This window comes from Pongo pygmaeus, chromosome 10, assembly GCF_028885625.2.
Source record: "Pongo pygmaeus isolate AG05252 chromosome 10, NHGRI_mPonPyg2-v2.0_pri, whole genome shotgun sequence".
NCBI classification, from domain to species: Eukaryota; Metazoa; Chordata; class Mammalia; order Primates; family Hominidae; genus Pongo; species Pongo pygmaeus.
The window spans coordinates 90,555,536-90,579,487 of NC_072383.2; the positions used below are offsets into that span (position 1 = coordinate 90,555,536).

Here is a 23,952-nt window from a genome sequence, read left to right on the forward strand (position 1 = left end):
AGCGTGATGGCCGACTCCAGCCAATCCGAATATCGCACCATTGTGACGCAAGCCGGTTCGGAGCCAAAAGGGGCGGGAAAAGAGTCCAGGAGGCGGGTCCAGAGATAGGGAAGAGAGGGAGGAGCTGACGTAATCCGCTTGTAAACAAATAAACCCGGAGTGGCGGCTGGAGACCCAGTTGCTGTTTCGAGGGAGGGAGGGAACCGAGGGTGCGCGTGTGAAAGCTCCGCCCCCAGCCCTCGCTCCTCCTTCTCGCTTCAGCAGGTCCTGGCTCTGCGCCAGTGCATCCTTCTGCAAGAGTGCGCTGCCTGGGCCCGCTTGCTCTGGGGTGTAACTGCTGGGTAAATAAGAACCGCCTGGCGCAGGCTGTGTCTACTCTTCGCGCCGCCTTCTCAGATTGGGCTGCATGTCCCCACTCGGTGTTTACATCTCGTTCCCGCTCCGGGTCTCGGTGACTGGCTCCTCAAGGCGGAGAGACGCGTGTGGTGCGGCGCTATGCGGGCGCCAGCGCTGTGTGCTGGCGGTGCGCTGCGCGAGTGCGGGGGAAAGTGGAGGGAACGGTCCTGCGGGGCGTTCTGTCCAAGAAAAAGGACTGCAGCCTCGGGGAGCCAGCGTACCCTCGCAGATGAGCTGCCAACGCCACGGAGCCGTTTCTGTTCCACCCTAGGGGAGAAGTAGGGGGATATCTTTGTAAAAGTTTAATTGCAAAATAAGTAGGTTAGTAAGGCCATTTGTGGTTGCTGTTTCAGTAACTTCAGTAGTCAACGGAGAGGAGTGAAAACCTTACTGGATGCGGACAGGAGAGCCAGTTACTGAAGGCAAATATAATAACGCGGATCCTGTAAAGAGTGGTGTGTATACAAAAAAAAAAAAAAAAAAACTGTACAATGTATTTTAAAACTTGTGTACACAAAACCAAAGATTTTCTTTTTTACCTAGTCCAAATGCCATCCTAGCCTGAGTCCTGCTCTTTATAAAAATAAAATAAAAAGAATTTGAAGCTTGTGAAAGTCTTAAGTGTAGACATTTAAGTTTATTTGAAACCCTACCGAAAAAAAAAAAAAAAAAACCTTAGAAACCAGTGTAACAGGAAGGCGGGAGCCTGCAAAAACGATTAGGCCTAAGACAGGGTTAACCCCAACTCCATTAAGGAGAAGGGGGAAAAGAAAAAAAAAAGATGAAGGGAGGCAGGCAGATGGAGAAAGCAAACAGGAGGCAGAAGTTGAACTCTACCAGATGGAAATAAATATCCCGACCTTAGTTGGTCATCAATATTGCAAAACACACCACTTTGAGGTTTTTTTTTTTCTTTTTAATACTGAGCTAAAGGATATAGAAATGAAGCAAAAATAATGACATTATAAAACAGGAGAAAACGTTTTACTGTTTAAAAAATATTTAAAACAATTTGAAAAAATAACTTCTAGATTATTTTTTCATTAATACACATAACTAGTTATATGTGAAAAAATTACTTTAAAGATAGTGGGTTTTTTTTTTTTCTTATAGAACTTTTCAGATAGAACTGTGCTTAAAAACAGTAATTTCACTGGAGGCATGAAACCTCTTTTACTACTCAAAAAGAAGATAGAGAAGCAAAAGTAAATTCATGAAATTACCATAACACTAGAATAACAACTCCTGGTCTCCCACCTAACCTGACCCACCCTTAGTTCCCTGCTTTCACTTACATTGTCGTTAATGTGTCACTGAGTACAAATTAGGAGTCAAGTCAAAGTTTTCCTCTTCTAAACCTGGTCTCCAACTTGGCCTCTCGGTCATGTGCTTAAATTGACTCATCTAAAAAACAGAAATATTAAATCAACAAAATGCTAGGATTGGACTCAGACTTCCCCCAAGCCCTTGTTCTCCATACTATTTTTAACTGCCTGCACTAGCAGCAGCAGGACCCCTTCCGAAAGCCTTATAAAACCAGTTGAACAGGGTTAACAGAAAGTTTAACCCACAGACTCAGGGAGAGTTACTTCCCGCACTGAGTTTTTTTTATTATCCATGTGTGTTTCCCACCTTAAATCATCCCATTAGGAGACAAACTGATTTGAGAAAATACAGTAATTTTTAACCTGGGAATCTAGAGAGTACTCAGAAAAAAAACTGGAAATAAACATTAGTCTTAAACGTAAGCCTTAGATGGTACATAATGTTAATTGCTAATAGTTTTCAATTCGTGACATATATATGTTTAGTCACATTTTCTGGAAGTTTAGTCAGGCCCTTCCCATCTGGGAAACAAGCAGGTATTTCTTGACAGCTTTTGAATTACAAAGGTGCTTTCTGTGTTGTTATGCTAAGTTTACCAAGGCTTTCCCAAGTACTTTATTATTATCATGCAATTTGATAGTAATTTATGAAATTTCTTTTTTTTTTTTTTTTTTTTTGAGACAGAGTCTCGCTCAGTCACCCAGGCTGGAGTGCAGTGGCGCGATCTTGGCTCACTGCAGCCACCGACTCCCAGGTTCAAGTGATTCTCCTGCCTCAGCCTCCCAAGTAGCTGGGATTACAGGCATGCACCACCACACCTGGCGAAATTTTGTATTTTTAGTAGAGATGGGGTTTCACCATGTTAGCCAGGCTGGTCTCAAACTCCTGACCTCAGGTGATCCACCCGCCTCGGCCTCCCAAAGTTTAGGGATTACAGGCGTGGGCCACCACACCTGGCCTGTCTAATTAATTTCTAAAACTTAGAACATTTCTAATCAAAGTATTAAAAATCTTAGGAATGCTGTCAAAACAAATTCAAAAAATGAACCTGGGTTTTAAAATAAGTTGACAAATAAAAGCACAAATATCAGATATTGTTTCCCCAGTTGGACCCGCCCGTTCCCTGAAGGCACATTCAGGGCCAGGGCCTTCCAGACTGAGCCAGAGGCAACCTGCCTGTTGCTAGTCAGCTAGCTGCAGTCACTAAAGTTGTGCTTATTACGCACCTACTTCCAGATAGAGTGCTAGGTGTCTAGAAAACTCACAACTTAACCAGTCAAGTGAGAGAGTTCTTGAGAGAGTGTTAATGGCAAATAGAGACAGGGCATTTATTTATTTGTGTGCTGTGAGGCAGAGGGAAAATAAGAAAACCCCAAAAGTGAAAGATCTCAGCTAAGCCAATGAAAGTGACCCAAGATTAGTTCTCCTTGGAGGAAAGGAAAGGGCTTGATCTTGGAGTATCTTAAAGGCATAAACCAAGGAGGATAAGTATTGTTGAAAAAACTGGTAGATGGAGGCAGGCATAGGGTACTTGAGAGTATTTTTAGCAGGCAGATTATATGATCAGATTTATTTATCTTTAAATAATTTAGCTTTTCTTGTGGGCTTATGTCTTCAACTGGATACCTATGCCTTTTATTTATCTATTTTTTTGTTACCCACAGAAAGGAGGAGACCACTTTTAGTTGCCTCCCTGCTAGCACCCTGACTTGCATTGCTTGAGTAAGAATCCAAGGACACAAGCTAAGACATTTGCACTGAGTTTAGATCTACTGCGATTCAGAAAACACAAAAGAACTTGCAATCAGAGGGTGACACATAATGATTTTAGACAAAACTCAGTTTCTTCTTGTGGAAGCTATTCAGATTGGAGAGTGGGAGGAAAAAGGAGTGAAGCATCGCTTAACAACAAAAGTAATAATGCAGGTTATTATCATTTTATCATTAACAATGCATCAGTGCTAAGTGTTTTACATGCTTTCTCTCTCTCTCTCTTTTTTTTTTTTTGAGACTCACTCTGTTGCCCAGGCTGGAGTGTGGCGGTGTGATCACAGCTCACTGCAACCTCCACCTCCTGGGCTCAAGCTTATCTTTCCACTCAGCTTCCTGAATAGCTGGGAGTTCAGGCACGTTCCACCATGCCTGGCTAATTTTTGTATTTTTTGGTAGAGACGGGGTTTCACCATGTTGCCCAGGCTGGTTTTGAACTGGGCTCAAGCGATTCACTCATCTCAGCTTCCCAAAGTGCTGGAATTACAGGCATGAGCCACCGCACCCAGCCATGCTTTCTCATTTAATTCTCTAAGAAACCCAATCGAGTGAGTATAGTTGACAGCATTTAACATATAAGAATACAGTCTTAAAGAAAATAAGTAATTTACCCAAGATTTTACTGCCAGATTTGAACTCTCAAGTCATGGACTACAAAATTTGAGCTCTAAATACCTGGTAGGGTTTTGAAGGGAGCTCCTGATACTAGCTTTCCTAAAAAGGACCTTGAGAAATAAAACCTGATAAAGTTAGAAGACCATCTGGAGATGAGTAGAGATACTAGAAGGGAAAATAAAAATCAAAATTCAAGGCAGCTGAGGGGACATCTCATAGCTGACATAATCTGGAAGATACAGCTACATTTATTAAAAGGCCCACTGGAAAATGAAACAAAGAACATATTAAAATGTTAATCTGTCAAATAATTTAACTGGAATGAAAATTATCCCTAGGTACTGATAAGAGAAAGTAGCAAAAGTGCTTTCTATTTAAGACCATTTAAACTTTTCATTTCCCCTGTGGCCTAAATTGACAAAAGGAACTAGGGCCTGGTCAGTTCCACAATCTCTTGCCCAGCAACTAATGGGAGCCCTGCAGGGTTCGGTGGGGGAGGTGGGAGGGCAGCAAGGAGGGATGGTTTTGTGTCCAGGTCACTGTTGAATCTGATCAGTGGCCTCCGGGAATTCTCACTCAACTTTCTATTGCATAGCTGCAGGGCCATTTCTCAAAGCTGGGCTCCTCCTCAAACCTTCTTTTCCTTCCTGGTGCCAGAACCTCCTGGCCTATCTCTTTTTAAAGCTCTCACCGTCTATATTGTCACCGGAGGCAACCCCCTGGTGGTCAGGGTTACTGAGTGTTTATCTGCACCTCCCCAGCTGCCAAAGACCTCTTCAATTTTAAGGTTTAACAGTAGACAGCCGGGCGCGGTGGCTCACGCATGTAATCCCAGCACTTTGGGAGGCCGAGGCGGGCGGATCACGAGGTCAGGAGATTGAGACCCTCCTGGCTAACACAGTGAAACCCCGTCTCTACTAAAAATATAAAAAAATTAGCCGGGCATGGTGGCGGGCGACTGTAGTCCCAGCTACTCGGAAGGCTGAGGCAGGAGAGTGGCGTGAACCCGGGAGGTGGAGCTTGCAGTGAGCCGAGATCGCGTCACTGCACTCCAGCCTGGGCGACAGAGCAAGACTCCGTCTCAAAAAAATAAAATAAAATAAAATAAAACAAACAAACAGTAGACTGGGGAAAGAGTTAATAAGAATTAACTCTGGAACATTGGAAACTTTGAAAAATCGTACAAAGTTCTTTCAAATTATGATCCTGGCGTATAGTATTTATAACTTTCTGAAGGGGGAAGCGGGGTACATGGACCTCCCCTTCCTTGTATTCATTTAGTTTTTGAAACAGGGTCTCTCACTCTGTCACCTAGGCTGGAGTGCAATGGCGCGATCACAGCTCACAGCAGCCTCTACCTCTCTGGCTCAAGTTATGCACGGCCCCTCCTCCTACCCCTACCCCGCAGCCTTCCCCACCTCAGCTTCCTGAGTAGCTGGGACTACAGATGCACGCTACCATGCGCAGCTAATTTTTTTGGTTTTTGTAGAGACAGGATTTCCCTATGTTGCCCAGGCTGGTCTTGAACTCCTGGGCTCAAGCGATCCTCCCTCCTCAGCCTCCCAAAGTGCTGGGATTACAGGCGTGAGTCACTATGTTCAGCCTCCCCTTTCCCTTAAACTAATGAAGCAAGGGATTGGGACTTCTCAGTGGTTCTCCCAATGTGTTCCCCAAACCAGCAGCATCAGAGTCTTCCTGGGAACTTGATAGAAATGCAAAATTTTGGCTTCATTCTAAACCTATGAATTAAAAACTCTGGGGATAGGGTACTGTCTAGGTACTAATGTTGGAGAACCATTGCTTTTTAAAAGTAATGGAAAATTCTGTAATTAAAAACAACACTGAAGAGATAGCTGCACTTCCATGCTTATTGCAGTACTATTCACAATAGCCAATATATGGAATCAACCTAAATGCCCATCAGTGGATGAATGGATAAAGAAAATGTGGCATATATACACAATGAAATATTCAGCCATTAATAAAAGCATGAAATCCTGTCATTTGCAGCAACTTGAATGGAACTGGAGGTCATTATGTTAAGTAAAATAAGCCTCTCACTTTTTTCCTGTGCTGGAAAAACAAAATAATTTTAAAACAATTGAAGAAAAATAAGCCAAGCACAGAAAGACAAATACTGCATGTTCTCACTCATATTGGGAGCTTAAAAAGTGGATCTCATGGGGATGGAGAGTAGATTGGTGGCTAGATGGCTACTAGATGCTGAGAAGGCTAGGGAGGAGAAGGGATGAAAAGAGATTCACTAATAGATACAAAAATACAATTAAATAGAAGATTTAAGATCTAGTATTTGATAAATCAATAGAGTGACTATATTAAATAGTAATCTATTTTATATTTCAAAATAGCTATTAGAGAATAATTTGAATGTTCTCAGTATAAAGAAAAGATAACTGTTTAAGGTGATGGATGCCCCAGTTACCCCAGTTTGATTGTTACCTATTATATGAATGTGTCACAATATCATATGTACCCTGAAAATATGTACATCTATTAGGTATCAATAAAAATAACCTGGCCTGGCATGGTGGCTCACGCCTGTAATCCCAGCACTGTGGGAGGCCGAGGCGGGCAGATCACGAGGTCAGGAGATCGAGACCATCCTGGCTAACACTGTGAAACCCTGTCTCTACTAAAAATACAAATAAAAAATTAGCTGGGCGTGGTGGCAGGCGCCTGTAGTCTCAGCTACTTTGGAGGCTGAGGCAGGAGAATGGCGTGAACCCAGGAGGCGGAGCTTGCAGTGAGCCAAGATTGTGCCACTGCACTCCATCCTGGGCGACAGAGCAAGACTCCATCTCAAAAAAAAAAAAAAAAAACCTAAAAAAACTCACTTTTTTTCAGGTATGTACTGTATCCAATACAAATCTCTTTCCTTAAAAGAAAAAGTTAGCACATCAATTGAATAGGTAAAACCTGCCTTTAAAATGAACTAAGTTTTCAGTGAGCTATTTGCTTCCTTCCTTTAGGTTCTATAGTCTGGGTAAACTCCATTCTTCCCAGTTTCTGAGACAATAAGCAAGCCACAGCTACTCTTGTCCAGTAATGGTGTTCACATTTTGCTCTCAAGAGAGGATAATACTCAGGAAGCTTGGTAGGATACCCATATAATCAAATGTTGGCATATTCTATACTTTATTTTTACTTTTTTTTTTTTTTTGAGACGGAGTCTCGCTCTGTCGCCCAAGCTGGTGTGCAGTGGTGCAATCTCAGCTAACTGCAAGCTCCGCCTCCCGGGTTCACGCCATTCTCCTGCCTCCGCCTCCAGAGTAGCTGGGACTACAGGCACCTGCCACCACGCCCAGCTAATTTTTGTATTTTTAGTAGAGACAGGGTTTCACCATGTTAGCCAGGATGGTCTCGATCTCCTGACCTCGCGATCTGCCTGCCTCAGCCTCCCAAAGTGCTGGGATTACAGGCGTGAGCCACTGCGCCTGGCCTATTTTTACTTTTTGTATACCTTATTTTTACTTTTTCTTTTACTTTCAAAGAAAAACAGCAGGGCTGGATGTGGAGGCTCACACCTGTCATTCCAGCACTTTGAGAGGCCAAAGCAGGAGGATAGCTTGAGGCCAGGAATTCAAGACTGCCCTGGGCAACATATTGAGAACCCCCTGTCTACAAAAAATAAAAAATTTACCTGGGGTTGGTGGTGCGTGCCTGTAAGTCCTAGCTATATTGGCTACATGGGAGGCTGAGGCAGGAGGATTGCTTGAGTCCTGGAATTTGAGGCTACAGTAAGCTATGATGGTGCCACTGCACTCCAGCCTGGGCAACAAAGCAGGACCCTGTCTCTTAAAAAAAAAAAGAAGAAGAAGAAGAAAAAAAAAACAGCAACTTGTTTTTTTGTTTGTTTGTTTTATGGAAACTCAAATTTAAAGTCTCAAAGTAGATTAGAATTTAAGTGCATTAAGATGAAGTCACAGCCGGGCACAGTGGCTCACGCCTGTAATCCCAACTCTCTGTGAGGCCAAGGCGGGCAGATCACGAGGTCAGGAGATCGAGACCATCCTGGCTAACATGGTGACAGAGATAGAGACTCTATCACCATGGTGTCTCATGGTGTCTCTGTCTCATGGTGACAGAGACAGAGACAGAGGAGCGAGACTCCTGTCTCTACTAAAAATACAAAAAATTAGCCAGGTGTGGTGGTGGGTGCCTGTAATCCCAGCTACTCAGGAGGCTGAGGCAGGAGAATGGTGTCAACCCGGTAGGCGGAGCTTGCGGTGAGCTGAGATTGAGCCACTGCACTCCACCCTGGGCTACAGAGCGAGACTGTGCCTCAAACAAACAAACAAAAAAAGATGAAGTCACAACATTCTCTTTAAACTAGGTAGTCAACTAAAACAAAAGAACATTCATGTTGCAAAAGTACTGTATAACAAAACAAATAAATATAAATATAGAAGACCTACATATAGATATCCAACATGATTGTGGAAAAGATGTGGACTCTCATGCATCTGAATATACATCAGCGAGAATTCAAGGATTGAAATCCTACTAGTAAATACAATTTAGGATATATTCACTTAATGGGGCATAGCAAGTTAGACACTCAAATTCCTGAAAAGACTATGTTCTAGCCATGGAAGAAAAGTTTTCTAAAGAAAAAAATAGTTATGACTGGCATATCAAATAGCATGTTTTTTGTTTTTTTTGTTTTTTGAGACCAAGTCTTGCCTTGTTGCCCAGGCTGGAGTGCAGTGGTGTGATCTCAGCTCACTGCAACCTCCACCTCCCAAGTTCAAGTGATTCTCGTGCCTCAGCCTCCTGAGTAGCTGGGACTACAGGCGTGAGCTACCATGTCCGGCTAATTTTTATATTCTTAGTAGAGATGGGGTTTCACCCTGTTGGCCAGGCTGGTCTGTAACTCCTGACCTCAAGTGATCCACCTGCGTCGGCCTCCCAAAGTGCTGGGATTACAGGCATGAGCCACCGCACCCAGCCAAATTACATGTATTTTCTGATGAGGATGAGGATGAGGATAAAGTGAGAGCCTCCCCACTATTTTGTGTTCTCTTGTCCATTTACTTAATAAATACTTATTTTCCCTAAGTGAAGCAGAAGCAGTCTTCAGCTAGATAATATAGTGGGCCTTCTGAATCCTCAAGTTCTGCACTCATGAATTCAACTAACCATAGATTGAAAATATTTGGAAAAATCTCTGGCATAGTGGTTCACAGCTGTAATTCCCGCACTTTGGGAGGCTGAGGTGGGAGGATCACTTGAGCTCAGGAGTTTGAGATGAGCCTGGGCAACATGGCGATACCCCATCTCTACAAAAAATACAAACATTAGGCATGGTAGTCTCAGACACTTGGGAGGCTGAGGTAGGAGGATGGCTTGAGACTGGGAAGCAAAGGTTACGGTGAACAAAGGTCGTGCCACTGCACTCCAGCCTGGGCAACATGGCGTTACCCCATCTCTACAAAAAATACAAACATTAGGCATGGTAGTCTCAGACACTTGGGAGGCTGAGGTAGGAGGATGGCTTGAGACTGGGAAGCAAAGGTTACGGTGAACAAAGGTCGTGCCACTGCACTCCAGCCTGGGCAACAGTGGGAGACCCTGTCTCAAAAACAAAGAAAAGAAAAGGAAAATATTCGGAAAAAAACAAAACAATAAAAAATAACAATACAACAATAAAAATAATACAAAATTTTAAAATACAGTATAAAAACTCTTTACATAGCATTTACATTATATTAAGTATTGTAAGCAATCTTGAGATGATTTAAATTACAGTCATGAGCTGCATAATGACATTTCAGTTAATTAGAGGCCACTTGTAAGAAGATTCTTCCCCTAAAATTATAATACCATAATTTTACAGTTCCTCTTATAAATATAGTTATGTTTAGATACACAAATACCATTGTGTTACAATTGTCTACAATATTCAGTACCTTAACATGATGTATAGGTTCGTAGCCTAGGAGCAATAGGCCATGTACTATATGCCTTAGGTGTGTAGCAGAGTCTACCATCTAACTTTGTGTAAACACACTCTGTGATGTTTGCACATGATGAAATCGCCTACTGACGCATTTCTTAGAACTTTCTTTAAGCAATGCATGACTGTATACAAGAGGATATGCATAGGGTGTATGCACATACTATGCCATTTTATATTAAGGACTGGGGCATCTTTGAATTTTGGTATCCTTGGAGGTCAGGGACCCAATTCTCTGAGGATACCCAGGGAGAGCTGAATTCACAATCTGATGTGGCTGAACGTTGTTGGGTCGAAGAAAACAATTCCCCAAAATATGACACTTCACCATACTGACTGCTTTGGAAATTGAAAGTCCTGAAAAATTAGCCTCAGAACCACGGTCTGTCTGTGACCTTTCTCCTTTCTCCCTGCCTGTCATATCCTCTTTCCCAAAGCACCAGGATAGACTCTGGAATGTCCTTATCTGACTAAGAAAGCTTAAGTGCAGTTGTCTTGATAATCCCTCCCAAGAAATCTGGTCAAATAACCAAGAAAGATCAACCACCAGAGAAGAGCAGAGACTGGAGTTACTATGCTAAGACAGATTTTTCATCTATTCTTCTGAGTGCAGCTCCAAGAGATTACCTGGGGGACTCTATCTGTGAAATATGACAATGGTTGTTCTTGCCCAGCTCCACTCCTCACCTTCCCATAATGTCTGCCTTCAGCCTCCCTAATCTATCCATTCTCCCTAATGACTTAATACCTATCAGAACAATTATATACATTCCCTCATCTCCCCTTGAAAAAGGGTATATAAGCGTCTGAATCTGTGATATTCTGAAATATACATTTGGTTTCCCTCCCGCTTCCTGGCATACAACCCCTAAAATCCTTGGAATCTCCAAAGTTCTTTCTTTTTGTATGCTAAAGTAGACTGATAGCTTCAGGGTAGGACTGGTCACCTGAAAGCCAAAAGCATGATTAGAGGGTTGGGACTTTCAGCCCTACCTTCCAACTTCCACCAAGAGGAAAGGGGCTGAAGGTCCACTTGCTCACCAGTGGCCAATGGGTTAATCAATCATGCTTATGTAATGAGGCTGCCATAAAAACCCAAAAGGACAGGGTTCAAAGAGCTTCCAGATAGCTGAACATATGGAGTTTCCTGGAGGGTGGTGGGCCCAATGAGGAAATGGAAATTCCATGTGGGTATACCTCACCCGCTCAGAGAGGAGGTCTTGGGAATCCCAACTTGAAGCCAGTGGACCAGAAGTTCCAGAGGCCTGCTTCTTGATGAAGAGATAATGAAGAGAAAAAAAAAAAGAAAGAAAGAAAGGCAGAAAGAAAAAGAAGTTCCAGAGGCCTGTTTCTTGATGCATAGATAATGAAGAGAAAAAAAAGGAAGAAAAAGAAGTTCCAGAGGCCTGAGCTTGCTACTGGTGTTTAGGGTGGTGGGCAGTTTTGGGGTCTGAGCCCTCAACATGTGGGATCTGACACGATCTCCAGGTAGATAGTACTGGAATTGAATTGGAGGACACCCTTTTGTGTTCATTGCAGAAGTGATTGGTTGGTTGGTGGTGGAGAGAAATTCCCACATATTTTGGGGTCACAGAAGTCTTCTGTGTTGATTGTTATTGTGTTGGCTTAAGAGCAGAGGAAAAACATGGTTTTAGAATTTTTTCTGAAACAGTACCACACTGGGTATTAGGGCAATTACTCTGTGATTTCCTCCCCATGCATATTAATAAGTTTGCATACCTATTCTCCTGTTCTACCTGTTGCCAAATTTTCAGTGAACCTTCAGAGGGCAAAGTGAAAGTTTTCCCTTTGGCCCTAAAATATGAAAGCAAAGCGTCCTTTTATTAGCATTAAAGCATGTGTTAAAAACATTCCATATTTGCATGGTTTTTATTTAAACCTTTCATCAAGCAAAATGTAGAAAATATTATCTTCTGAAAGCCAATCTGAATTTTAACTGTAATGCTGATCATCAAACTCAAAGAATGGTTGCCATGTGTTTTTTTTTTTTGTTGTTTGTTTTTAATGTCTGACCCTACTGCTTATTTCACAAGTAGATCTAAAAAATGAAACAGTAGTAAAAGATAAACCATTAGAGTACTCAAGGAATGGTTCTTTTCTTGGTTTTCTCCCTTGTAGAAACAAAGCTGTCTGTACACTATTTAGATGATGGGAGATTGTAATAGTTAAGAGAACTTCTATCTTTATACTCAAAAAGTTCTATCCTTAGTCCCTTTGAACAGATGATGTTCTTGCCTTTTTTTAAGGAGCTTTATTGAGATATATTTTACATATTATAAAATCCTCCCATTTCAAGTGTGCAATTCAAGGATTTTTAGTTAATTTACTGAGTTATGCACCATTACTATAATCAGTTTCAGAACATTTTCATCACCTCTGATACAATTTCACCTTGCCCCCTGCCCCCACCGCCACCCACCTCCTCCCCCACCCTGCCCCCAGGAAACTGCTAGTCTATTTTCTGTCTCTATAGATTTGCTTTTTCTGGTAATTTCATATAAATAAAGTCATATAATAAGTGGTCTCTTGTGTCTGACTTATTTTGCTTAGCACAATGTTTTTGCGATTCATCCACGTTTATCATGTATCAATAATTCACTATTTATTTACTTATCTATTTTGCAGTTGTATCTTCCCAGAATTTTCTCCTGAGAAAAATTATCTATCAGGAAAGCTTAATTTTATAGTTGCATGGCAGGCTGACCTCGACAGACTTTTGAAGAGTATTTCCACTTCTTTCCATGGCCTTTCCCTTTCAAACATTCTTCTCTCTTATCCAACGCCTTCAAGATGTCATTTCTCTATGGCTTAACCTAGGCAGTCCCCTCCTAGCCCCTTACCTGATGCAGAATTAATCGTGCTCACTTGTGGTGCCTAGCATATTTCATACACCCACACCCCAACATCCAACTGCACAAGGAATAAGTTAACTGAATGAGAGGGAAAGCTTCTTCCTCAAGACACTCACTTCCTAGTAGTCCTCAGGAGAGGGAGAGACACACATTTCAGGTTGGAAAGAGAGTAATGAGCGGACTGTGGTTACATCGTCCAAGGACAAATATTCGCCAGATAATTTAGCCAAAAGGATTTAACTAAACAGTTAAGCTCTTCAAAGAAGCTTTATTTAGGCTCATTCTAACAAACGTGATCAGCAGACAAGTTCTTTTTAAAGAAAGTTCTCTTTCATCTGACTAAAAAGAAGGAACACATTTAAACCAAAACAGGAACTACTCTGGCAATATATGTGTGCAAAAACAAGCACCCTATGGGGCTCTTTTTAAATTAGCCAGAGTGCACAGAGAAGTCTTTGAAAAGAAAACTCTGGGGGGAAAAACATTTTTCTTGATTTCATAAACACTCATTGTTTAATCATCTGAAGAAAAGGCAAACTTATGATTAAATTCCCCCACCTCCTAAACTGATGAACTCTTAGTTCACCTCCTCTCCCCAGCCTGATGTACTTAAGGAAGCAGGAGAAGTAACTTGAAAACCAGCCTACCAGAGAAGCAAGAAGTGGCCTAGGAGGTCCTAGCCTCAAACTGGATGCACACATATAAGGCTGCGTCTTGCAGGTCTGGCACAGAAAATAGTGTTGTCAAGTTGCAGCTATAGTATATTAACATGCTATTTACATTTCATAAGCAGGGGATAACTGGCTTCAGTTTATTTTGCTAACTTAAAAAAAAAAACCATTAACTTCTAGGACATCACACCTAACCCTTTCCTCTCCCCCATGAGCAAGACAGTCATAGAATTTCAATCAGGACCCTTAGAACCTCTGAGACCAGCTGTAGCTTCCATCCTTACCAATTGTTCAGATATGGCCAAAGAAGTGCTATTTATATGCTTTTCTGGACTTACTCTGATGAGAAGAATGAGTCTTAAACAGAATCAAGATACAATTATGTGGCTTATGTGGCCGGGTGTGGAGGCTCACTCCTGTAATCCTAGCACTTTGGGAGGCTGAGGCAGGAGGATTGCTTGAGCCCAGGAATTTGAGACCAGCCTGGACAACATAGTGAGATCTTATCTCTAAAAACAAAAACAAAAAAACTTGAGGCGACTTGATATGAAGCAAATGCTTTTTGATCCTCCTACCTCAGCCCCCCAAGTAGCTGGGACTACAGGCATATGCCATCATGCCCGGCTAATTTTTGTATTTTTAGTAGAAATGGGGTTTCACCATGTTACCCAGGCTATGAAGCAAATACTTAACAGATTTAAAAATAAACAAAAAGGCTAATAAGCTGCGTAAATAAGATAGGAAGAAATTTTACCAGAAATGTGGGTTTGGAGAGCATTGCTGTAAATAAACAATAAATTTATTTTTGATCTTCCTGGTATCAATTAAGAAAAAAGAAATGCAATAAAGTATATTGCTTTCTCTTAAAAAAACAAAAAAGAAAAAAGAGACTATCAAAAGAAAAACACATATTAGCATTACACTCGAGTTAGTGGATCACTTCATAATTAGATCTTGATAGAAGGAACAACTTCACATAATTTTGTAAGACATTCATGCTTCAGGTTGCTCAGTTTTTTTTTTTTTGTTGTTGTTGTTGTTTTGAGATGGAGTCTCGCTCTGTCACCCAGGCTGGAGTGCAGTGGTGCAATCTCGGCTTACTGCAACCTCTGCCTCCTGGGTTCAATTCTCCTCTCTCAGCCTCCCAAGTAGCTGGGACTACAGGCGCATGCTACCATGCCCGGCTAATTTTTGTATTTTTAGTAGAGACGGGGTTTCACTATGTTGGTCAGGCTGGTCTCGAACTCCTGACCGTAGGTGATCTACCCGCCTCGGCCTCCCAAAGTGCTGGGATTACAGGTGTGAGCCACCGTGCCCGGCCCAGGTCACTCACTCTTAATTTGACTCTCCCAATAACTACTGAGTACAAGTTTACTGCAAAATGTCTGATGTGTAAGTGTTCTAGTTGTTAATAAATACATTCCATGAATTTGACTGTCTGCTATGTATCAGGTACTGGCTAAGCACTGGAGCTACATCCGCTTACAGAAAAAATCTGTCCTACACTTTATAGAATCTAGTAGAAAGACAAAACTAAGCAAATAGCATAAACAAGTACATATTTGCTATTCTGAAAACTGCTATGGAAGAAAAATAGAGCAGCTATGAAAGTGTAACTAGATAGGGACAGGGCAGAGGGACCTCACAGAAGTCTTTCCTAAAACAGTGATTTTTACTGAAGGATGAGTTGGAATTAACCTCGATGGAGGGTGGCAGAATAAGAGCTGCTATTCAGACTAAGAAAACAAGTGTTCAAAGGGGACAGCGGTATGTTCAGAGCAGAAGTTTTTGATCTCTTACTGAAGAGAATAAAACGAGAGACACCAAAGATAAGGCTGGAAAACTATGTGAGATCAGAATCTGAGGCACCTTGTGATTGTATTTAAGATATTCATCATATCTAAAGAATGAGGAAGAAGTTATCCAAGAGTTTTAAACCAAGGAATGACATGATCAAATTTGCCTGTTAAAAGTTACACTCACTTGGCAGGGCATGGTGGCTCACGCCTGTAATCCCAGCACTTTGGGAGGCTGAGGCGGACGATCACTTGAGGTCAGGAGTTTAAGACCAGCCTGGCCAACATGGTGAAACCCTGTCTCTAGTAAAGATAAAAAATTAGCGCACGCCTGTAATCCCAGCTACTCAGGAGGCTGAGGCAGGAGAATTGCTTCAAACCGGGAGGCAGAGGTTGCAGTGAGCCAAGATTGTGCCACTGCACTCCATCCTGGGTGACAGTGCAAGACTCTGTCTCAAAAACAAACAAACAAACAAAAACACTCATTAAGCACCAGGGGCAATGGGGACAAAGCATTCTAATATTATGAAAATTTGAAGGTAAAGATCTGTCCCTTATTTGCTTTTCAGGAGAGATATGAGAAGATCTGTAAGTAAGACTGGATCCCTTAAGAATGCAAGGCTGCATCCCTTTAGATCTGCTCAAATATTCAATAACACTGTACTTGAAGCCCCAGAAATCTAGATCAGTAATGGTCAAAACTTGTTCTATAAAGGGCCAGGCAGTACATACTTTTTGACTTTGTGGACCAGAAGAGCTTTGTCACAACTATTCAATTCTGCAAATTTTTTTACATTTAAATTTTGTCAATGTTTATATATCTAGAGGGTACAAATACAGATTTCTTACATACGGATATTGCATAATGGTGAAGTCTGGGCTTCTAGTGTGCCCATCACCTAAATAGTGAACATTGTACCCAATAGGTAATTTTTCAGCCTTCCTACCTTTTGGAGTCTCCAATGTCTATTATTCCACTCTCTATGTCCATGTGTACCCATTGTTCAGCTCCTACTGATAAATGAGAACATGTGGTATTTGACTTCCTATTTCTGAGCAATTTCACTGAGGATAATGACCTCCAATTTCACCCACATTGCTGCAAAAGACATGATTTCATTCCTTTTATGGGTGAGTCATATTCCATAGTGTATATATGCCACATTTTCTTTATTCGTTCACTGATGGACATGTAGGTTGATTCCATATCTTTGCTGTTGTGAATAGTGCTACAATAAACATATGAATGAAGGTATCTTTTTGATGTAATACTTTCTTTCCTTTTGGCTGCATACTTAGTAGTAGGATTACCAAACCAAATATTTTAGTTATTTGAGAAATCTCCATGCTGTTTTCCATAAAGGTTACACAAATTTACATTCCCACCAACAGTGCATAAGCATTCCCTTACCGCCATGTCCTTGCCAGCATCTGTTGTTTTTTGACTCAATAATAGCCATTCTGACTGGTGAAAGACGATACCTTATTGTGGTTTTGATTTGCATTTCTCTGATGATTAGTGATATTGAGCCTTTTTAAAATATGTTTGTTGGCCACTTGTTTGTCTTCTTTTGCAAATTGTCCGTTCATGTCTCTTTTTTTTAAATTTTATTTTAAGTTCCAGGATACATGTGCAGGATATGCAGGTTTGTTACATAGGTAAACATGTGCTATGGTGGTTTCCTGCACAGATCATCCTATCACCTAGGTATTAAGCCCAGCATGCATTAGCTATTTATCCTGATGTTCCCTGCTCATGTCTTTTTCTTTTGCCCACTTTTTTTTTTTGAGATGGAGTCTCGCTCTGTCCCCCAGGCTGGAATGCAGTGGTGCAATCTCAGCTCACTGCAACCTCTGCCTCCCAGGTTCAAGCAATTCTGCCTCTCAGCTTCCTGAATTGCTGGGACTACAAGTGCCCACCACCATGCCTGGCTAATTTTTGTATTTTTAGTAGAGACAGGATTTTGCCATGTTGGCCAGGCTGGTCTTGAACTCCTGACCTAAGATGATCCACTTGCCTCAGCCTCCCAAAGTGCTGCGATTACAGGCATGAGCTACTATGCCCGGCACCATTTTTTTTTTTTTTCTTTTTTTTTTGAGACAGGGTCTTGCTTTGTCACCCAGTGTAGTGGCAAGATCTCAGCTCACTGCAGCCTCAACCTCCTAGGCTCAAGTGATCCTCCTTCCTTAGCCTCTCAAGTAGCTGGGACTACAGGTGCACACCACCATGCCTGGCTAATTTTTTGTATTTTTATTTTGTAGAGATGGGGTCTTCCTATGTTGCCCAGGCTGGTTTCAAACTCCTGGGCTCAAGGGATCCTCCCTCCTAGGCTTCCCAAAGTGCTGTGACTACAGGCATGAGCCACTGCACCCAACCTTTGCTGAGTTTTTAATGGAATTATTTGGTTTTTCCTTGTTGAGCTGTTTGAATACCTTGTAGATTCTGGATATTAGCTTTTTGTCAGATCTGTAGTTTGCAAATAATTTTTCCCATTCCAGAGATTGTCTCTTTACTCTGTGGATTATTTCTTTTAAGCTTTTTAGTTTAATTGAATCCTGTTTGTCTATTTTTGTTTGTTGTATTTGCTTTCAAGGACTTGGTCATAAATTCTTTGCCTAGGCTAATGTCCAAAAGAGTTTTTCCTATATTTTCTTCTAGGATTTTCTTCAGGTATTATGTTTATGTCTTTAGTCCATCTTAAGTTAATTTTTGTATATGGTGAGAGGTATGAATCTACTTTCATTCTGAATATGGCTATCCAATTTTCTCAGCACTATGGGGGTCCTTTCTCCAGTGTATATTGTTGCTGACTTTGTTGAAAATCAGTTATTTGTAGGTATGTGGCCTTATTTCTGGGTTCTCTATTCTGTTCCGTTGATCTATGTGTCTATTTTTATACCAATACCATGCTGTTTTAGTTACTATATAGTCCTTTGGTATAATTTAAAGTCAGGTAATGTAATGCCTCCAGCTTCATTCTTTTTTCTTAAGACTGCTTTGGCTATTCAGGCTCTTTTTTGGTTCCATATGAATTTTAGAAGTTTTTTTTTCTAATTCTCTGAAAAACAATGTTGGTAATTTGATGGGGATTGAATTGAATCTGTAGATTGCCTTGGGCAGTATGGTCACTTTAACAATGTTGATTGTTCCAATCCATGAGCGTGGGATGTTTTTCCATCTGTTTGTGTCATCTATGATTTCTTTTATCAGTGTTTTATGGTTCCTCTTATAGAGATTTTTCACCTCTTTAGTTAAATATATTCCTAGGTGTTTTATTTGTTTTTTATTTTTGTAGCTATTGTAAATAGGATTGCCTTCTTGATTTGGTCCTTGGCTAGATCGTTATTGGTGTACAGAAACACTACTGATTTCTGTAGGTTAATTTTGTATCCTGAAACTTTACTCAATTCATTTATCAAATTTAATAGTTTTTTGGTGAGGTCTTCAGGATTTTCTAGATAAAACATCACATCTTCAGCAAACAGGGATAATTTGACTTCTTTTCTAATATGGATGCCTTTTGTATTTTTCTCTTGCCTGATTACTCTGATAAGGACTTCCAGTACTATATTTAATAAGAATGGTGAAAGTGGTCATTCTGGTTCTGTGCATTTGCATTTGTATTTCTGTGGTATCATCAACTCTGCTATTATAGTGTGGAAGCAGCTATAGACAATACAAGTTTGACTGTGTTCCAATAAAGGTTTATTTACAAAAACAGAAGAAAGCAGATTTAGCTCTTGGGCAATACTTTGTCTATCCCTCATCTAGATCAACAAGCATCAAAGAGATGATCACTATTGTCCTCTAGGTATGGGGATTTAAAAGGGGGGGGGGCAAAAAAACAGATGATCATGATAGAAGATTTTGGAGGCCAGAGTAACCATCTAAGCAAAAACACTTTTAACAGGATAACTTTACTCCCTTAGGTCTTTAGTTCTGAGCAGTACTGCATTGTGATGGGATTGCCAGCATCAATTAAGGACAAAATGCACCTTTTGTGAGCTGAACAAATTGACCCCGTGAACAGAATTATCATCCATGTAGATTCTGAAGTGTATAAGCTCCTTAGGGCTTATAAGACACAAGGATTTGTGTCTGTTTTGTTCAATGTTTTTTTGTTGTTGTTGTTGTTAGTTTCTTTTTTGCTTTTCTGTTTTGTTTTGTTTTTACCCCAGCTGGATGCAAGGATACCCAAGTTTTGTGAATAGAGTAAGATGTTAATGAGGTGTACCTCACAAGATGAATGTTTAATTAATGACCTTTCAGCAATACGGCTCTTGAAAAGTCATATCACTATTGGTAAAACTCCTTTTTATTCCCAGCATAAAGACTTTTTTACCCAAACACATTAAATACACATACTAAGAGAAATTGTCTCAACATTATGATTCCAGGCATGAACACACTCACCAATTCACTCAACAGAGTTTCTAGTCAAAATATCACAGGAAAAAAAATTAAATGGAATCCGCTATTTGGATAATCCCAAACATGTTTGTTTTGCTTGTGAGCACCAAGCAAGAAATGAAGATACAGTATCGTCATCTCTTATAACCCTTTGGTCTGTGTGTGCATGTACTATTTCCATGTGGTGTATGTACATTGTTTGTGCTTTGCTTTTTTGTGCCTGAAAAATGATGTTTAAAGCTTATTTTAAGCAAAACTGACCTCAGTAATAATAAGATTCTTCAAAAGATTAAAAAAACCATAAGAAAAATAGTGCAAAAAGAAGGAGCTTTCTAAATCCAGATTCTCTCACTTCTTCCCTGCACATCCATCACCCACTATCAAGTCATCTCTTTCTCCTTTGCTGAGTACAAAAATTATTCATCGGATTACTATGCTTGATTACTTTCAAATTCCTTATTATTACACAGATGTGCTTTTATTATATACATATGTGTATGGAGACATACTAAATATGTATATAATTTTTGAAAATTGTTTGGATGTCTTAGGTTACGATGTACTACATAAAAACTTTCTCACTAAAATGAATGAAGTTTGTTTTGTTTTGTTTAAAGAGGTCACTTAAAAGCAGGGCTTTAAGAAATTAACCTTATTAATCAAGGTATAGGTCAATCAGTTTCCTTTGTAATCCAATGTATTTTAATTAGTACATCATAAAAATATTGTTCAGAGAAAAAGTTTATACTCTTCACACTACTAAAAAGCTCTATGACACACACACACACACACACACAACCCCTAGGTCTGGATCCTAGAACAGTATCTAACATACAATAGGGACTCAATAAATATTTCTTGAATACCAAATGACTTTTAACCCATAGAAACAATATTGGTTTTGTTAAAAAGATGCTAAACTATTTAGACAAAAATTGTTTAAAAAGTGTCATGATGATGCCTACAGCATAAAAATCTTCTCTTTTAGATAAGGAACAGCATTGAACTTGTTTTTTATGGCAGAAAAGCATAAGAAACACTAAAATCTGCATCATGTTAGTGTAAATGCTTCAAAGGAGAATTAAAGACAACGAATGATTTCAATCACATTTAAGATTAGAATTTGCTCAAAGAAGTACATAACTACCCAGCACTGTGACTATTTTATTCACCAGTACATTCATAGCACTTAATATAGTGCTTGGTAAATAGTGGCATCGATAAATATTTGAGGAATGAATGAACTTGGAAATTCTGTGGCAGTAAAAGCTCTGATGGAAGATTAAAAATCTTGAATCAATATCAAAATCATATGGCCTGGCTAAGTGGTACCTGTCTATGGAATCAAAGATTGATGAGAGATCTATAAATATTGCAGAAGGAGTCTTGGGTTATTTTTAACTGCATTTCCCCCTCGTCCCCTATAGATTTAAAAGTACCAAAAAGGTCAGTAGTAGAATAGTGCTATTCCAAATGTTCCTTCTTTTACAGGCAGAATATTAAATGGAGAAGACAGACTTGCAACACATAGAAAAGAAAGCTACTTCAGAATGTTGAGAGACTTGGGAGCTGATTGATTGAAGGTGACACTTAGAAGGTTGCCCTTTTTAAAGATAAAGGCTGATACTGTGACTCTGTCCCAGGGGACCTGAGTAAAGAACTCATCAGAGATGTGGGACCACTATTCAGAACAAGATTTGGAGAGCTGGGGCAGAGAAGATTTTACCTTGGGGATTTCTTCAGCTGCGAGTAGTAAATTGGTTATGCCTTAATGAGTGAAGTTTGTCAAATTTTAAGATAGGATGTTATTATGCCTTTTAAAAGAATGAGGTAGAGTATAACATCTGATTTGGAGTTCTTTCCAGCATTTTAAGGTCTTTAAAGAAAACAAATTAGAGAAAAATAAATAAATATAGATCATGCTGTACATACAGTACTTGTGTATGTGTATATATATACAAACACACACACAAGTATCAAAGGATTACATATGCATAGAAAAAAGTTTAAGGCAACACATCAAGGGGGTACTCCTCTGAGGGGTATGTTTAGAGAGGTAGATAGTTATTTACTTTTTATAATTGTGGGTATTGGCTTTCTAGATGAAAGAAAGTTAGATTGCTACATTGTATATAAAACAAATTCTATTTCAATTACATTACTAGAATAAAAACCAATAAAAGAAAAATCAGGAAATGTGTAGATTTACAAGTGTGACTTTCTTAGTCTGTTTGTGATGCTATAACAGATACCATAAACTGGGTAACCTATAAACAACAAACACTTATTTCTCACAGTTCTGGAGACTGGGAAGTCCAAGATCAAAGCATCAACAGATCTGGTGTCTGTGAAAGCCTGATTTCTGATTCACAGAGGGCCATCTTCTTGCTATAGCCTCACATAATGGAAGGGGCAAGGAAGCTCTCTGGGATCTCTTTTACAAGGGCATTAATTCTATTCATGAAGGCTTCACTCTCATGACTTAATCACCTCCCAAAGTCCCCACCTAAAAATAGCAACACATTGGGGATTAGAGTTTCAAGATGTGAATTTGAATTTGGTGGGGAATACAAACATTCAGTCTATAGCAGTGAGGATGAGTGGAAAAACTTTCTAAGTAATTCAGGAAGACAAGAATTCATAAAGGAAAAGATTAAAACATTTGTGAAAAACAAAGCAAAACTAGATGTTTGTGTATGATAAAAAGCATCATTAAAAAAACAAGATAGAAATGCTAGGCAGTCCTTTGGGCAGGAACCACCATCATCCAGTAATTTGCCAAAATGATGAACACAATGGGAAAGATGAGAGGCACCCCATATGTGATTTTTAGGCCTTTTAGAAAACATGAAGTTGTTCCTTTGGCCACATACACGCAAATCTGTAAGAAAGGTGATATCGTAGACACCAAAGGAGTGGGTACTGTTCAAAAAGGAATGCCCCACAAGTGTTACCATGGGAAAGCTGAAAGAGTCTACCTTGTTCCCCAGCATGCTGCTGGCATTGTTGTAAACAAACAAGTTAAGGGCAAGATTCCTGCCAAGAGAATTAATGTGGTTATTGAGCACATTTAGCATTCTAAGAGCTGAGATTGTTTCCTAATGCTTGAAGGAAAATGATCAGAAAAAGAAAGAAGCCAAAGAGAATGGTACCTGGGTTCAACTGAAATGCCAGCCTGCTCCACCCAGAAAAGCAGACTTTGTGAGAACCAATGGGAAAAAGCCTGAGCCGCTGGAACCTCTTCCTTATGAATTCATGGCACAGTAGGTGTTTAAAAAAAAAAAATCCAAGACCTCTGGACTGTAAAAAAAAAAAAAAAGAGCTAGGCAGAAAAAGGAACATTGGTGACACATGTGAGAGAAACAAGCAATTAATAGTAATATTAAATATATAGTAAATAAAAATTAAGGTATAATAATATCTTCACATAAAGAACTACAAATTGAAAATGATAATTAAACAAAAGAAAAATAGGCAAAATATAAGAATAGGCAATTTATTAGAGAAAAAAGTGGATAATAAATATAGTAAACATGCAATCTTAGTAGTAGTCAGGAAAATGCAAAACAATACAATATGCCAGTTATTATCAGATTGATGGATAGTAAAAGATTAATGTCTGGTGCTAATATAGTTATAGGGAAATGGAAATACCATACTTTGTTTATGAAATTTGGTAGAATTTATCAATTAAAAATATGCTATGCATTGACATCCCACTTTTGATAATTTCTTTAATATAAATTTTATAGAAAAAGTCAGTTTTTATAGAAAAACTCAATATATAAAAACATATAAACACATATGTTCCCATACACATGTGTTAAGGGTATATGTTTATTGCAGCATTTAAAAATAATGGCCGCAAATTGGAAATAACCGAATGTCTATCAATAAGAGAATGATTTTGTGAATGATGAATCATTCATACTATAGTAATTTCATATAGCTAATAAAAATTATTATATCTGTGTACATTGACCAAGTCTTAGAAGAATAAATATGATATATTTAAGTTAAAAAAGCAAGTTGCAGAGATATGAATATGATTTCTAAAATACTGTAATAAAAAGAAAAACTCTAGTGAGAATAGAGAGATATTAAAGGGCACATATTA

At 39.6% G+C, this 23,952-nt stretch overlaps 1 long non-coding RNA gene and 1 pseudogene across 1 annotated transcript; both read left to right on the forward strand.

The window, feature by feature from the left end:
• The first annotated feature begins 165 nt into the window (after positions 1 to 165).
• LOC129010184 (uncharacterized) lies at positions 166 to 21,766 on the forward strand. The gene is made up of 4 exons (XR_008492944.2): positions 166 to 330; positions 750 to 851; positions 3,387 to 3,648; positions 21,327 to 21,766. It is a non-coding gene; the product is annotated as an uncharacterized LOC129010184 (long non-coding RNA).
• An 852-nt stretch (positions 21,767 to 22,618) lies between these two features.
• Positions 22,619 to 23,102, forward strand: LOC129010757 (large ribosomal subunit protein eL21-like; annotated as a pseudogene).
• Positions 23,103 to 23,952: the final 850 nt, after the last annotated feature.